The sequence below is a fragment of the Bemisia tabaci genome, chromosome 8 (genome assembly GCF_918797505.1).
Source record: "Bemisia tabaci chromosome 8, PGI_BMITA_v3".
Lineage (NCBI taxonomy): Eukaryota > Metazoa > Arthropoda > Insecta > Hemiptera > Aleyrodidae > Bemisia > Bemisia tabaci.
In genome coordinates, this window is record NC_092800.1 from 24,460,874 (window position 1) to 24,478,015 (window position 17,142).

Below are 17,142 nucleotides of genomic sequence, written 5' to 3' on the forward strand. Positions count from 1 at the left end.
AATTTTCGGGAAAATCTGTAAATATTTTCCTTCAGATTTTTCAGATAATTTTGTTCGCAATTTCAGCTAAAGTTCCTGAAAATTTCAAGGGAAAATATTCATAGCTTTCCTCAAAAAATAAACATTTTATCGAAGGAAATCTGGCAACTCTCGAATGTTCTTACGGCGTTCTTCCTTAGCATGGCAGTATAGCACAACATGTTTTTCGTAAGTTTACACTAACCACCCGTTTCAACCAACATGATCGCTTCATTTTCTCTTTGTCTTCTTGGTCTATAGCTTTGTCTATGAATGTCAATAAGGAGCCTACTGGAGCGCGTGACGGATAGCACAAGGAGCAGGAACCCGGCTGCTGGCGGTGGGAGCAAAGCAAGTCGAAATAACAGAGGATCGAGAAAATTGAAGAGGAGGGCCCGGGAGCAAGTTTGCATTATCGCGGTTTGCAAATCGGATTGCTCAATGTTACGGAAGCGCATCAACTATCAAGCCGCGACGATTCGCCCCCGGCCTCGCGACGTATTGTGCTCACTTATTCGGGGGCCTTTGCCTTTGAGTCTGCATCGTCAAGTAGACTCACGCAAAGCGAAAACGCTTACACGGGTATTTATTTGTCGGCTCCGACAGACGGAACAGTCCTCCCGTTCGGTGGCGTCGCTTCCTGCGGGCTGATTATTGAAATTGATAGACAAAGCTATAGACAAAGCCATGGACAAAGCAAGGAAACAATGAGCGATCCTATTGATTGAAACAAGTGGCCGTGATGGACTATGAGGGGAAATGATAGACTGACTAAAGGATTTTTTTGTGGGATGCTGTTAGTTAGTCTATTACCTACCTCCTTAATGAATTGCAACCACCCGCAATTACCAATAGGATACCCTGTTAGAATAGAATACCCTGTTACCCGTTAGAACGCTAGATGGAAGGCGGTACTATAGATGAAATTTAGGAAGCTTGGGAGCTTATAGAATATATTGAAAATTTGACTGGAAATTCGACTTTTACGTCAAAAAATACTTCTTGGCGTCATGTTTTACAAAAATCGATTTAAGAGGAGCCGACATAGCATTGTAGGCTACATTCACTATCTTGGATTTTCGGATTTTCGGATTTTGAGAGTTTGAGTTGAGATTTAAGTTCACCGTCAAATAATGCGACCTAATGCCAAATTTTAAAAAATCGATCAGGAACCTTATATCATAGCGTAGGATCAATTGGGCTCTACACAGTGAAGGTAAACGATCAATCAATTTACATATGTTAGTGCGCCTTCATTTTCGTCAGATACTGTGCAATACATCTGTGGCGGAATAGTTGATCAGAGCGCCTTCTGGAGTATCGCTTCGACTTGATGGTATACTCTCTATTAGGATTTCAGGCTTCAGGGGATGAAACATTCCCTTCATACTGTTTTAGTCATTTGCACTAGGCAAGTAAATTATGGGTTTACAGTATTTTCCACTTTAATGGTATCAGAGAAATATTAAGATGTAATATTGGTGAATAAGCAACGTTTATGGGCGAAGCAGTGTGAAAGTGATTGATACAACCGGAGGGGCTTTAGCAAATCGTTAGAAATGATACAAAGAGGTAATATTTACGACATTTCCAGGCTTCCACCGCCTCGGTACGAAAGCGCCTCGCGGAATGAACCTTCAGCATGCGGAAAATCAATCTTTCAACAGCAAATTTGGTTGAGACAGATGGAAACAATAACAAGCGCATGGTTGCCTTCATCTACCCATCAATAGTGAAACTAGAGAATCCCTACCCACATCAGTTTGCAGCTCTTCAACGATGGCGAAACTTCAAAACCACGTACACCTGCTTGCCATATCGTCACTTCTCTGACGTAAGGGCGTATCTCGATTACCCCCATGAGCCTCAGAATGCACGGATTTATATGCGAAATAGGGGTCACGTGAAAATGAGATACTCTTTTACGTCAGAGGGACGAAATATCGCAGATCCTTTATTACGTTTTACAAACCTTTAAGAACAAGTTATTATCATCATGAAATTAAAAAAGTATTAGTCCAGAGATTGACTGTCTAATCTTCTTCGTAAGTACCAGAGACACCTATAAAAAGGTAAGATCTTTCAATTTGAGCACCATGGGAAGCTTGGTGTGCTTCACCGGAGCAAATTGTCGCCTGCCTTGATCTGCACTATGCAAATTCGAGAAGTGAAATTCGGTGCAAAATTTACGCTGGAGTATATATGGCGTCCAAAGCAATGGCGAGGCGTGAATGATCAATTTTCAATACCCCCCCCCCCCCATTTGAAGCTGTGGTAAAAATTAGGTGACATATATAGGTGACATATATAGGCCGATTATATAGGTGTTCGTTGCGAACAGCCTGTTTGTCGATCCTGTTTCATAGGTTTAAATGAAAAATCAATCGGTATATCGCAAGACACGCCACGCCACTGGCGTCCAAAGAATCCAAACTATATAAATGCGGAGTGAAATTTTCTCCAAAAGAGCGTGCAGTACTTTCTCAAAAGGGTAGATTCCTCTCCGTAAAAAGAGTCGATTTTATCTCGCATTCATTTCACTCGGGTTCTTAAGGCGCTAAATAAACTGCAACATCGAATTTCACTCTAGAATGTTCAACAGTGTGAAATACGGCAACAATCTAAGTGCATACTTCCTCACAAATTGAAACTGTGGCGAATAATTTTATCATATTTTATGGCGGAAAAGTGCAGGGGGTCTAAACGCAAACGTTGTGCAACTTGGCCCGGTGAAAAGAGATAGCTCTAGCCTAGCTGAAATAAACGTTGTCTTTTGATATCGTCACACCTCTGACATAAGAACGTATCTCAATTTCCTTATGAGCCCCGTTGTTCGTATGTCTCCACGCTTTTTGAGGTTCACTAAGAAATGGAGATAGCCTCTTACGTCAGAAGAGCGATGATATATTCCGCTGTTTCATTCCATGAAAAATTGCCTTTATTCTCTCTCTCCTAAGAGTGCCTACCTTGCGCATGAAAATCCATACTCTCAGGATTTTTTATTGCTCTCATCTTACATCTGTTTTTAAATTTTTACCTGCAATAAAATTTGGACGAGGAATAATTGAAAGGTCTAGCGAATATTGATTACTTTGCAACACAGTTAAAAATTTTAGAGTAAAATTCTGTGCAAGGGTCTATCTCCACCAGGGTAACATCAGTTCTCATCAGATTCTGACCTATACGATTAAATAGGAAATTCCAATATGAAATATTTTGCTGGGTATTTACTTTTAAGCGTATAATCTGAGAGACTTAGTTCTTAGGAATTTTGTCAAACGTCAGCTAGGGACACATTATGAGAAAGCGCTCATAAATTACGGAACGCATTTTTGACCCTTTCTCCTCCTTAACTCTTTTGCGACGAAGGTCCCTTTCCCTTAACGTGTAAAAACAAGATGGCGTAACGTTCTTTTCGACTCCCCTCCCCCCTAAAACTTTACTTATTGTACAAGCGGCCCCTTAAAATGGAATTAAAAAATTAATTAAAGAAAGAATAAATGGTAATGAAGGAAGAGTAATTAGAAAAAGTAGAAAAAATAAGGAGTAAAAAGAAGAATGAGATTCATTTCTTCAAAAAAAATTCGAAGTACCCTATGTGGGTATAAACACATATCGACGGTGTAAGTCGGCAATCACATAACTCGGTTTGCCACGTCGCAGACTTCCTGTCATACGTTATTTTTTAAACGGAAAACTACTAAACGGCAATTCTTTAAAACTGCCATGATTTTCTTCTGTGTGCGAAGAAAATTCTGCATAAACTTCAAAAAATGATGTCAATATGTTCTGCTTTAAAAAAATAATATGGAGGCGGGGATTTTTAGACACCGCAAACGAGTTATGTGTTTGCGGACTTACGCCGTCGAGATAGCAGGTGATTCGATGGACGCCATATCGACGGTGAAACTACCAAACCACGTATCTCGGTTTGCGACGTCGCAGACTTCCTGTCATATTTTATTTTTTAAATGAAAAACTACTTAACGTCCAGTCTTGAAAATTTCTGTGATTTTTCCTCTTCGTGCGAGGAAGAAAATTCAGAAAATTCTGTGAAAATTTCAAGGAATGATATTGATTTGGTCTACTTCAAAAAAATAAAATGCGAGCGTAGATTTTTAAACACCGCAAACGAGATACGTGCTTTGGTAGTTTCACCGTCGATATTTTGTGTCAGAACGGAATGCGATATATCGCATCAATTGGTTCAATTTTTTCAGCTACTCGTCATTTTTCTCCAATTTTGAGATTGCAATTCTATTGTCAGGAGACTAAAGCACTCACTTGCCAATTGTAACCAAGAAATTCAACGTAATAAAGGCGTGGTTTTTTTAGAGAAAATATCGCATTCGAGGGCAGTTTCGATATCAGTATCGAATGCGATGTTTTCTCTTTGAAAAAACCACGCCTTTATTACGTTGAATTTTTTCGTTAAAATTGGTAAGTGAGTGCTTTAGTCTCCTGACAACAGAATTGCGATCTCAAAATTGGAGAAAAATGACGAGTAGCTGAAAAAATGGAATCAATTGATGCGATATATCGCACGTCGTTCTGACACAAAATATGGCGTCCATCGAATCACCTTAACTCCATTATATCATTAGGAGCGGAGAGTTCAGGTCTCATGAACCTTAGTTGATCAGAAAAGGGTTAAAATACCAAAATCTAGTTAGAAGTTCTATAAATAAATGAATAAAGAGGGCACACAGCTTTGGGAGTAGATCTCGCTACACTGTGGATCAATCTACCGGCGCTGCGTCCATTATCTTTCTGTCAGTGCATCCCCTGAGTTAAGTTCTTGTTCTTCATAAATTCAAATTTTCAAGGGATGCAACGCAAACTTGAGACTGGGAACCAACTATGAACTCGCCATTAGATGCCGCGAATTTGCACCCCTAATGTGCCGTAAAGATTCAATTTCCTTCCTGCCGTTCTTTTGTCTCCTTATCGCAATGAGATATCTTTTATTCGCGCCTCTGTCAGGGCGGCAGAAGAGATTTTCTCGGGAACAGAGAAAAAACCGAAGTTTTCCTGCAAACTTTTGACCTACTTTCTTTTTTTCGTGCTCTTCCGCACAACATGAAAGGATGAAAAATTAAATACTCATTTAAGTTCCTATTACTCTCCGTTGGGTAAAGGGCGCGGTGGTGGTCTAACACCGACAAAAAAAACTAAAGTCTTGTATTGAATGTTGAGAAAACAAGACAGGAAAGTTTAAATTATATTATCATCAATCCGAACTAGATTTTAAAGAAAATTTGCAGGTGTAAAAGATCCATAGATGAGTCACAGTTAAACGCGTTTTATCCCATAAAGTAAATACCCTTCCATCAACCACCCATAAAAATCTGAAATATGGACCCACTTGAATTTCAATTTGTACGTGAAATATACAAATTATCAAGCTATAAGATTCTACAAAAATTGAAACTTAATGAAAGACAAATATTTTCAACTCCTAATTATTCACGAATCAACCGCAGATTATGTTTCTAATTAATTTTATTGTTCTAACGAGATTAATTCATGGTGTATTCATTCATTCTTCATTTTATGAAGGCGGGGTCCAATTAATTTCATGAAACAAAATGATTATTGAAAATGGAATTTCAAAGAATTAAGTTCGAAGCATAAACAACTGCAGTTTTTACCTACAAAAAGGTGAACATTAAAATTGTGCACCTTTTAGTTGAGCGTGATAAAATACGGAAAAAACGCAACTCTCCAAACATGGAAATTAATATAGGTTCGATTATTCAAATTCAAATCCAAATCCAAATTATTTTATTCCACACAGAAGCCCGTTTAGGGGTAAGCACAGGTCATATTTACAGAGTATAATCATAGTAGGATGTTTTCAATTACGGATAAAGTAAATGAGAAGATGTAAAATAAGTGATTAGAAAGTATATTTTGTACGAGAAGTATATGAAGTAAATATCGGCGCTCATGTATATGTAATGCAACGCATTGTTACTATTATGTACGTACACATCAAACAGAACATTTTTAGATTCGACGAAATAACCAAAGAGAAAAAAGCACTAAAATCGTGACCCAAATATAACTATACAGAATGTTAGAATAATGCTTAATCCACACTATTCTGAGCGGAAACGGAGTGTAAAAGGCGAAAAATGAAAACCAGAGCTTGGAATTGAAACCCTAATGTGTAATTAGAAAATAACTTCATCGCTGCAACTTTCCATATTGGCGCGGAGGGAAATCCCAATAATAGGATCCGAGAGCTTTCGGACTCGCCCTATGACCGTGCCGTGCCGCACAGTGGATTGAGTCAATCAGAGAGGTCGGACATGAAATTTTTGACTAAAATTGCAAATTTTGACGTTTATTCTGTCACATTTTAAATTTTAAGAGGTGCTTCCAGAAGGTAAGTGGTAATTCTACAAGGAAACCAATGGAACCACTTTTAAAACCTCAGAATGTAGATGTTGCATGTGTGAGGGATTTGCGATTTGACCATTGATTCTTATGTAAAAGTTCGCGAGAAACACGATGGTGGCACTGGTTTTCTCTGAAATCATCTTCCAAGCTCAAAAAAAGCTCTCAAAGTGAGTCCAAAATGGAGGGGATATCCCACCCTACCCTGAGAGTCCACTTCTACATCAAGAGAAACTCTCCATGCAAAGATTGGGAGCAAATACATTAGCAGGGTTGCAGTGTCTTCAGTTTTGGAGTCCCCAAATAAAGTGGCAACCCTGCTAATGTATTTGCTCCCAATCTATGTATGGAGAGTTTGTTTTGATGTAGAGGTGGACTCTCAGGGTAGGGTGGGATATCCCCTCCATTTTGGCCTCAACTTGAGAGCTTTTTTTGAGTTTGGGAGTTGATTTCAGAGAAAACCAGTGGCACCATCGTGTTTCTCGCGAACTTTTACGTAAGAAACAACAGTCAAATCGCAAATTCTTCACACATGCAACACCTCCATTCTACGAGGAAACCAATGGAACCACTTTTAAAACCTCAAAGTTTTGTATAAACGGAGTTATGAGCTTTTAAAGTTTCCAAATTTCGTCCGACCTCTCCCATCGACTCGATCCACCGTGCGCCGGCCGCCTGACATTCGATTCGCGAACAGATGTATCCGTGATGTTCATTTGGATGTTTCCAATCTAGTTTCCGATTTGCAGCGGCTAAAACTCCCATCCCGACCACCTTTGACGAACAGCTCGTGCCAATTAACATTCACTCCCGAGCAGAGAGCAGCGCGCAGGTTGGTGCATCCCTGTTCCTCGCGCCGGGGGTTGTTAATGTCGGTGAAGCTATTTACTCGCTGCACTATTAACGCTCGAAATCACGTATGATAATCGGGCGCTCCCGGCTTCGATTTGTTTCCCGACGGCTCTTGTCGATGATGTTACTTTCGTCTCTTCGGACGGATTGTGGCTAGCGTTGCCGTTTCCAGCCTTGTCTGGCTACTTTTAATTTGACGTATTTCTACCAAACAGAACTATGTGCATTATGACGTGAGCCATGTTATGCATATATTCTTATGGGTCTCAGGGCTCATGTCTGTCCCATTCCCTCTCGGTTCTTAATCAAGCCAGCCCTAGATAACCACTGATTGAGACCATTAAACTCGGGCCACCTGGCCGAGAAGCGAGCCCGGGACCTCCCGGTCATAGAGTAAGAGCTACAACCCCTAAACCACAGCGGGTCGATTATTGAAATTGATAGACAAAGCTATAGACAAAGAAGACAAAGGGGATATGGACGGATCCTATTGGTGGAAGTGAGTGGTTGCAATAGACAAAGGACGTAGGTGATAGACCAACTAACGGCAACCCACGAGAGACCCGACAGTTAGTCCATCATTTTCTCCTTAGTCTATAGGAACCACACATTTCAACCAATAGGTTAGCTCCATACTCCCTATGTCCTTTTTGTCTATCGCTATGTCTATAAAGTTCAATAATCAGCCCGCAGGAGACCGACTCTTCTTTCTTTGTCTATCGCTTTGCATATCAATTTCAATAATCAGCCCGACGGCGCCTCGTTGATCCATAGATCAAAGGACCTGAGACGGAGGATTTCCTGTTTATCCTGCGGGTCCCGGGTCCCGGGTGACACGGCGCAAATTCGAGGATGACAGCGGGTTGGGGATCCGTTCGTTAAGCATTCAATTTCGTGATTGGGGTTGGGGGCGCCGATAAATCATCAGACAACGACGGTGGCCGCTGGTGTTTGCCGCCAGCCCCGACTTCGGCCCAAGACATCGATCCTCCGGTCTTAAGCCGACGGCGACCGTGGCGGATAGGAGTCTGCCCAGGATGACCCGACCTAATCAAAACCGAATGAAATTTTAAATTCAATTGCCTCCAGCGCCCCGTCCTCCCGATATACAATGCAAGAGGGGATTGCTTTGTCGAGTCCCGGCTCAAGATGGATTCATCGAACTTCCCGGCCGCCGCTGTTGTCATGTCGTCCTCCCGTACAACAGTTCTCCGTTCCGCAGCTGAGACAAGTGTAACAGCAAACAACAGTACTGCCGCACTAAGAAAAAACGCCGTATGAGCCTTCAGACTTTGCCATATCGTCACCTTCCGGCCAAAGTATCGTAGGCGCCGTGCGACGTTTCAAAATATTCGCCGCCATTTTATTTTCTTATAGAGAGATTGTTAATTGAGTCTGTTTGAAAAATTCACTGAATTTTATCGGCACCACAAAGGAATTTCAGTAAAATTTTCGGACAGCTTCGTTGGAAAATGTCTCTGTAAAGAAATAAAATGGCGGCGGACATTTTTAAACGTCGCATGGCGCTTATGATACTTTGGCCGAAACGTGACAAGGTAGATTTACACAGGTATGGAAAAGTTGAAAATATCCCATGAGCCTCAGTACGTGTCACATGACTACGTGACGTAGGTTAAGGGGCCCGTTTTTTAATTAAATTACAATCAAATTAACATTCAAACGTTTGTGCGTTTAAACGTTAAAATTAATATCGCATTATTAAAATTGGGCAAAAAATCCCACAAAATTTTGACAAACGATAAACCGAACATCATAAATCAAAATAATCAAAACATTCAAAATGGCTGACGTTAAGGGGCCGCTGGAGAGCCAATCAGAGGCCAGTTGTTAAGTTCTGTCCATACCTGTGTAAATCTACCTTGGAAACGTGACGATATTCCCTTCGATAAAAAACCAATTCACGAGGAAAATTCCAAGTCTTGTACTTCAAATTTTTCGGAAGATTTGACGTATTTATGCTGAAAAGAAGGTGAGACGGGTTGGGAAGAAGGAGTGCAGTTCAAAGACGTAAGGATGAATGGGAATTATAAAGCGCCAGTGACATCAGCGGCGACGAGTTGTCCTAGTTGTCTATAGTTTCTTTTAGCACAGATACGTCCAATTTTACCTAAAATTTCTGTAAATTTTAAGGCGAAATATTATTCTCAAGAGTATCTCAACTATCTAAATATCTAATACCTATTATCTAAATCAAAACCCTATATCTACGATCTAAGACTATCCTCAAGAATATATATATCATCGGGAGAAATTTAACAAAATTTGAGTGCTCGTAAGGCGTTCTTCTTTAGCAAGACAGAATAAAGACAATATATTTTTAAAACCTCGCTTTGCTACATTTTCTTTAGTGTAAAAGGCTACAGCTTCTATGAATAACAAACATTTGAGTTTCGTATTCTTCATCAATTTGAACTCCCCGAAAATTGAATAAATGTGATATTTAGATTGAAGTTGCCGACTTTTATAAGCTCAGATTATACAGTTATAATTGAGATAGATTCTTAGCAAAGTATTTACAAACGTGACCCTACTCAAAAAATCCTCCCGAAAACTAAAAAGCTTACACACTTTTTTTTCAAACAATAATAACATCAAAGGCGTAAATACACAGGATTATGATGTTTTTATATTAATCATAGTTTTGATTACATGGATCAATTTGACATAGCTACGTTTACACTAACGATGCAATACGCATTGAATACGTAGAGGATGGACTTAATCAATTTGAGACGTTATAATTACCACGAAAAAAACTACTCGTAGTTAGTAAACATGTTGTAGATAAATCCCGAAATCTAGACAAATCGCGAAGTTGCTAGACAAATCACGATTTGTTCAGATTTCGGAATTTGTCTTCAACATACATCCAAAGAGTGCTTTATGCGGATCATGATTGATTACATAGAAAAATATCCCAAAACTCCACATTCTCTGAGCAAAAAGGGCCCAGGCTCAGCGTTACTCCTTCAATTGTCGAGCTGGCAACCAGCACTACAAGGTTAAGTGAACTACCGAATGGTTATTGCCTTGCCCGCGGTTCGAAGCTCGAGGCTCGGAACGTAGAATGAGGTCATTTCCACACTAACCAACCTGAAGGTTGGTAAGACTGCAATGAATAAATATGGACACTCCGCTCAGTCACGTAATTTTAGCCTTTATTCCACACTGCCTCCCTCTCCCCTCCCTCCCTCCCGTTTGCTTCTTCTTAAGCTCCCCCGCTTCGGTCTGTATTGAGTGCTCTCTAACTAGAGGAATGCAGAATGGGGAGGAATGATGTCTAGTTTAAAGAAGAGGTAAAAACTTGCAACTAACGAGGGTCTCTTTTGTCCGTGGGGTTTTCGGGGGCATCAGACGGTCGTTTTTTTGAATTTCGAAATAAAGGTATCCGAAATAGGAAGAATAGAGTAACGAATGAGAGTGAAAACAAAGTTGCGTGCTACGGGATTTTCTTGTAAGCAGCATTCTATTCGCTTAAATTGAGGGTCGTATTCTGCCATGCAAAGGAAAAACGCCGTATGAACAGTCGAACGTTGCCAGATCTCCCACGATTAATAGTGTATTTTTGAACTTATAGCTAATAATATTTTTTTCTTGAAATTTTCAGATATTATTTTAGGTGAAATTGCGAACAAAATCAACTGAAAAATTGGAAGGGAAATATTCAGAGATTTCCCAGAAAATACGCAGTTTATCAAAGTAAATTTGGCAACGTCTGAAGGCTCATACGGCGTATTTCCTTAGCACGGAAATATTAATGATCGTGCCCTAACCAGTTCCTTTCCATCGTCTTGAGAGGCCCCGAATGATTTATTTTGAGATCCAGTGGTGTAAATATAGGGCCCGCAATGGGGGAGGGCCCTCGGCTCTATGGGGCCTAGTCGCTTGCTGGAATTTTTAAAAAATGTTTTAAATTTAGACCCTTAGTAGAGCCTAGGAGGTATTGAGAAGGGCCCAGAAAAATTTTCTAGGGGCGGGTCCGCGCTTGGTGAGTTACGGCACTGTTGTGGTTATGGTTTACATGGTCACGTAAGGGATGCTTAAGGAGATCTTTGACATGGCGACATGAAGAGGACAATTTTAACGACTCTTGGGTAAAGTTTAACATTATAACTTTGAAAATAGACCTTTGTAAGGAATTACAATGATTTGCCACTATAAAAACTTGAAAATACAGGGTGAGAGTTTCGCAAGCTTTTAAAATGTTATGGTCGGTTCGCACCTACCTCATTTAAAGTTCAGCAGAATCATAGAATTTTTTCCTTCGTATTTTTTATCATTTTCAGAGGAAAATCATTGTTATACTTTGAAATTATCGATTATCTGTATGTCATTAAAATTAAGTTCCTTTATGATGCTGTGTAAGCTGTCTCTTTATATCTGTATTATTCATGTAAACGACTTGCAGTCCCCTAAGGATAGGAGCTGCAAAAGGAATGGCTATGAATATGACCCTAAAAGCTTTACTTTAGCACATGAAACTCTTACTTTATTTAAAACATTTATTACTTTTAAAACAAAATATCCGAACTGAGAGGCTGGAAATTTGTGCCGTTTTGCGGGCAAGATGAGCCAAAACACTTTCATTTCATAATGCAGGTGAGACAACGAACAAAATGATAAGTCAACATCCGGAATGGTAAGTTGAATGATGGATCCCTGGAAGTGGTGAAAAAAACAAAATTTACGAGAAGTCTACAACGTCGCAAACGGTGTTACGTAGTCTCTCACTTTGGCCATCGATGTGTAAAAGATTGGAGGCATCTTGACTTTTTTCGCACGACTTGAATTCGTCTGTGGCGAGGATATTGGGACGCGTTCACGACGGCGCCCTCATACAACTATTCGACCTCGACGGATGACCAAGTTGCGTTCCAAAAATTGAAGGCGTTTTGACTTCCTGCTCACTAGCTGCAACTGGGTTGGTGACAGCGCCTTGATGAAACTCTTCTTTCTAGCTTCTTTGAGCTTGACGGATGCATGTTCGTACTCCGCATCAATGGCCAAAGTGCGAAACCACATATCTTCATTGCGGTGTTTCAAAATTTCCGCTCATATTTTACTTTTTTTGCGTAGTGGACCCGAAAAGAAGGGTCTCTCTCTTTCTCCGGCTTCTACCTGCCACCAGGAGGTTATAGGAAGAGACTCTCCTTGTCTCTGGTTAAAGACACCAATATCGGATCTCTGTTTGTCTCTGCGGGCTGATTATTGAAATTCATAGCAAAGCAATAGACAAAGAAGACGTATAGTGAGTATGGAGCGATTTTATTGGTTTAAGCGGGTGGCTTTTAAAGACTAGGGGAAAATGATAGACTAACCGCGGGCTGATTGTTGAAATTGATAGACAAAGCGATAGACAAATAAGAAAGACATAGGGAGTATGGAGGAGTGTGGAGGATTTATCCTATTGGTTAAAATGGGTGGTTCCTATAGACTAAGGGCGAAAATGATGGACAACTATCAGGTCTCTCGTGGGTTACCGTTAGTTAGCCTATTACTTACCTCCTTTTTCCATGGTAATCACCCTCTTCCACCAATGGGATCCCTCCATATCCCTTTTATCTCCTTTGTCTACCGCTTTGTCTACCTATTCCAACAATCAGCTGCTGTACGGTCTCTTGTCAGTTGCGTAGAGTACATAGAGTCGTTATTTAACTGGGAGAGCTGGCGCCAATTTTAAGCATTTTACAGGTCCCAAATTCCGAGACTCCTGTGTCACACCGGGTCACTTTTTCGATACATAATTGATTGTTTTCGATACACGGGGACCCGGCTATCTGATGTGAACGAAGAGGATAGGAATTCCTTTGTCTATTGCAACCATTCGTGTCGACTAGTCGGATCGCCCCATTATCGCTCTGTCTTTTATGTCTATCGATTTGTCTATCAATTTGAAGCATCAGCATACTGGTTCATAGTCCCCCAAGAAGAAACTGAAATTTTGACCATAGTTTACACAAGGGGGTACTTACGAGGGCACCGTGTGGACCGAGTCCGAGTCATAGAGCGTCTCGACCTGAAGAAGTTCCAACGGCTTGCGGCTGCTGGGCGCCGGCGTGTTAGGCGTGGAGCTCGCGCGAGTGTTGGTGCCGTTTGCGTTGGTGTGCGTGGGAGGGCTGCCCGAGCGGCGCCGGGGCCGCAGTCGCCGGATGGCGTGACTTACGAGTCCGTGGCGCGCCACCGTCGCCGGGCAACGCGCGCGCTCCTCGCGGCAGCAACACGAACTAAAACGCCGCGCTCCACATTCCCGGCGGACTCACGTGATGCACTCGTGATGGTTTTATTGCATGGTCGTCGGAAGACGAGTCGGGCCGGAAGCACGTGTCGCCAGGAGATTAGTTGGGAGTTGTTCACTTTTCACGTTTTTTGCCGGGGCATTTTTCGAGACATCGTGCGGGCTCGACGAAGATTGCAAGTCAATTAAGAACTTCAAGTGCCAACACGGAACCAATCCCAAAAGTTTGGAGGAGCTAACTTCATCAGACATCAGTATCGATAAGCGTCAGACATCAAGTCGGAGGAATCTGTTTCGGAGGTGGATTCAGCTACGAATGAAAGGTGCAATCACGGATAGTTATGAGACCTGCAGGGGGATTATTAAGATGTTGTGTTTGTCGGGCGGACATAGGTAAAATGGAGTGATATGATTTGTCGGCTGTGTCTTATCGTTGCTTGGTCGTGCTTACGTCGGGTGGGGTTGACGACAAGCTGGGGCACCTCTTGGGTTCCCGAGATTGTGTTGTCAATTTTATCCGACGTAGGCACGACAAAGCAGTGTTAAGGCATAGACCACCAATCATAACACTCTATTTCATTTGTGTCAACTATGTCTGCTCGACAGACACAAAATTTCAAGAATCGACTTGCAAAGACAAAATATCATGGGAGGGCCAAGTTGTCTGTTTCCTATTGTTTAGTTCACGCGCTGAAAATGAGGCATGAAAATAAAGCTCTTTGGTCGTTACTTAGTTGTTATATATTTTCGTGAATTTGAAAAGTTTCATCGAATTTTAAACCAAACTTATTAAAATAGTTGAGACGAATTAGTAGCTAGTACTTCACCCAGCCGGAAAGAAACAAAACCCCAAAATTTCAGGATATTCGACAACTCATGGAACCATCCAGCAAACGCACTTATATGTCTCCTATTTTCAGCCTATGGACTATGGGTATTAGTCAAGCATTCAGTGTCAACGGTATATCTATAGGGATCAGCGTTCATTTTCACCTGATGATGATGGATAAGAAAATTGTAGAACGATCTGTTAACTAGACAAGATTAGGTTGAACAAACTTTGTTTTGTTACTCAACATTTCTCAGTCATCATTAGACCTAAGAATCGCTTGGTGGATCCAGACACCTCAAATGCGGGGGTAGATAGAGGGTTTGCAGGGCGTCCTCAAGAATATTGTCGAAATTTAAAAGCACCTAACATGCGTTTAAGCCAATTTTGTCAAGGAAAATTACCCAATATAGGCGTCCTCTCCCCCACGCCCCCTAAGTACACCCCCTACACCCCCCTTGGGTCTGTCTATGTATCAAGGTGTGAATAAAGCGAGATTTGTGTGTGTTTTACAAATAGGTTTTTACATCACACTGCACACACGTTACGTTTTCCGATCTAAGAAACGACTAAATATGAAAAGGAATGACAACGTTTTTTTCTTACGACGTTAATATTGACCCACGACCTTTAACTAATGCCTGGGCCGCTGAGAATGGGACAACCCTGGGAGAAGTTCCATCCCGGCCGGGCGAAAGATGTCCGAACTAAAAGGGAGATCGTTAGGCAAAGAAAAGACTGGGAGATTCGCGGAGAGGAAGAGTTGACACGGTATTAATTCACCGATCTGTGGGAGCGTTGACAAAGTACCTGAATCAAAAGGGCGAGACGGACGGCGAGGCGAACCGCCGAACAAGACGGGGAACAATCCCGATTGGAACCGCAGAAAACTTCTGACAGACAAGTAACTTTATCACTATTGACAGTACAAAAGGACTCAAGCCGAGCTCCGGGGAGCAAGTTTCTTTTGAGCCGGCGATTCGGAATCAGCTGAGACGGGCACATAAACTTTAGATTGTAACCGATCAAAAAGTTTTAGCGCGGGCTTTTTTCATGATCACTCACTGCAGCTGGAGCTGTCCCGGTCGTCAGATATCTTCATTGTTACGCTCGCTATTAATTTAATGTGTCCTCTGTCACGGATCCTTGTGTCCTTGTAGCTCTGCGCAGATTTAAGCACACGGTTGAAAATCTCCGTATTTCTGGCTTAGGTTACCTCTTAGAAAACGCCTTGTTTCTTTTTTCATCGTGAAATACTTCGTGGTTTCGTCACTTTCCGGCCAAAGTACCACAAGCGCCATGCGACGTTTCAAAATTTCCGCCAGCATTTTACTTTTTTACGGAGACATTGCTCGACGAAACTGTCTGATAATTTCACTGTGCTGCCGATATAATTTAGTGAAATTTTCAAACAGATTCAACAAACAATTTCTCTGTAAAAGAATAAAATGGCTGCGGAAATTTTGGAACGTCACATGGCGCTTCTGATACTTTGGCCGGAAGGTTACGATAACTTGTACTTCGTTTGGACCCCCTGGTAAAAATTGACAGTGGAATCTGTGTTCCAAAATACCATAGACCTACAGCCGGCTGTAAAATTTCCAATAGCTTCTATAGCCTTTTATAGCCGATGGCGATTAAGCAACAGCCAGGCGATAAAGTGTATGCTAAACGTTACTAATTACGGATGCTGGGACTTAGTGAGTTTTTGGAATACTGCTCTCTTTTTGGGCCGTAGTATCTTGATTTATTTTGCGAGGAAAGCTCCGTACTTTTGATGGATGCCTGCCATTACTAGTATATTAGAGCGCCTTCAGTTTCGTATGATACTGTGCAATACCTCTGGTGTGAAATAGTTACTTCAAGCGCCGAGGCAGGCGGGCAGCCAGCGCGAAACGCGCATTTGGCGCCTACAAACCTAACAGGGATACTTCACGCGCTGCGCAATGCGTGAAGTATCCCTGTTAGGTTTGTAGGCGCCAGTGCGTCGCCGCGCCGCTCCGCTTCGTGTTAGGCTCTAATATTTAATCTGGCGGAGTCAGCGTTATTCAACTCATGATTTTGAAATGTTTGCACATCCTGTATGGATTATTCTCATTTTAATTGATGAAAAAAAATATGTATTAAAGGAAAATATAATGTGTGTTTTGTAAATATTAAGGTGCTTCCGTATCAAACTTAATGATTTCCAAAGCACACGATTTTCTACACAATTTCTTATAGCCTTTTATAATCAATGGCGAAAAAGCAACAGCCAGGCGATAAGGTGTAAAGCCCGGCGGTAAGAACTATAGCCCGGCTGCATAATTTTTTATCGCTTCGTACAGCCCGGCCGTAAGATTTTCTCTGCATTCTACAGTCAGCTATATGATTTTCTGTAGCCTTCTTCAGCCGGCTATAAGAATTTCTATGGTATTTTGAAACGCAGCTCTTATCGCCAATTTTTACCGGGGCCGAGTTCAACAAAAACGCGCCGGGACGTTCTTTGGAATAAAATGAAATGCATTTAATTGTTTCAACCAATAGGATCGTTCCATTTTCCTGCCATCCCCCTTGTCTACTGCTTTGTCCATCAATTTCAATAATCAGCCCGCAGGTGCGTCGCCGGTAAACTCAGTCGAGGTAATTTGAAATTACCTTATCCACAAGGGATTCATCGACCTTCTGACACGTTAATAAAACTACCAATGTCTTTTCAGGACCACTTGGACTACATTATGCAATTTGGAACAACAATTCCTGTTCCAGTTTATGGGTTGTCATAATTTCTTCATCTTTAGGGCCC

At 41.5% G+C, this 17,142-nt stretch overlaps 1 long non-coding RNA gene across 1 annotated transcript in view; it reads right to left on the reverse strand.

Moving 5' to 3' along the window:
• LOC140225231 (uncharacterized) overlaps nt 1–17,142 on the reverse strand; it is a 106,549-nt gene that overhangs the window by 65,038 nt on the left and 24,369 nt on the right. Inside the window, exon 2 of the long non-coding RNA XR_011900377.1 lies at nt 13,266–13,838. This is a non-coding gene — a long non-coding RNA (uncharacterized lncRNA). The remainder of the gene's footprint in view (nt 1–13,265; nt 13,839–17,142) is intronic.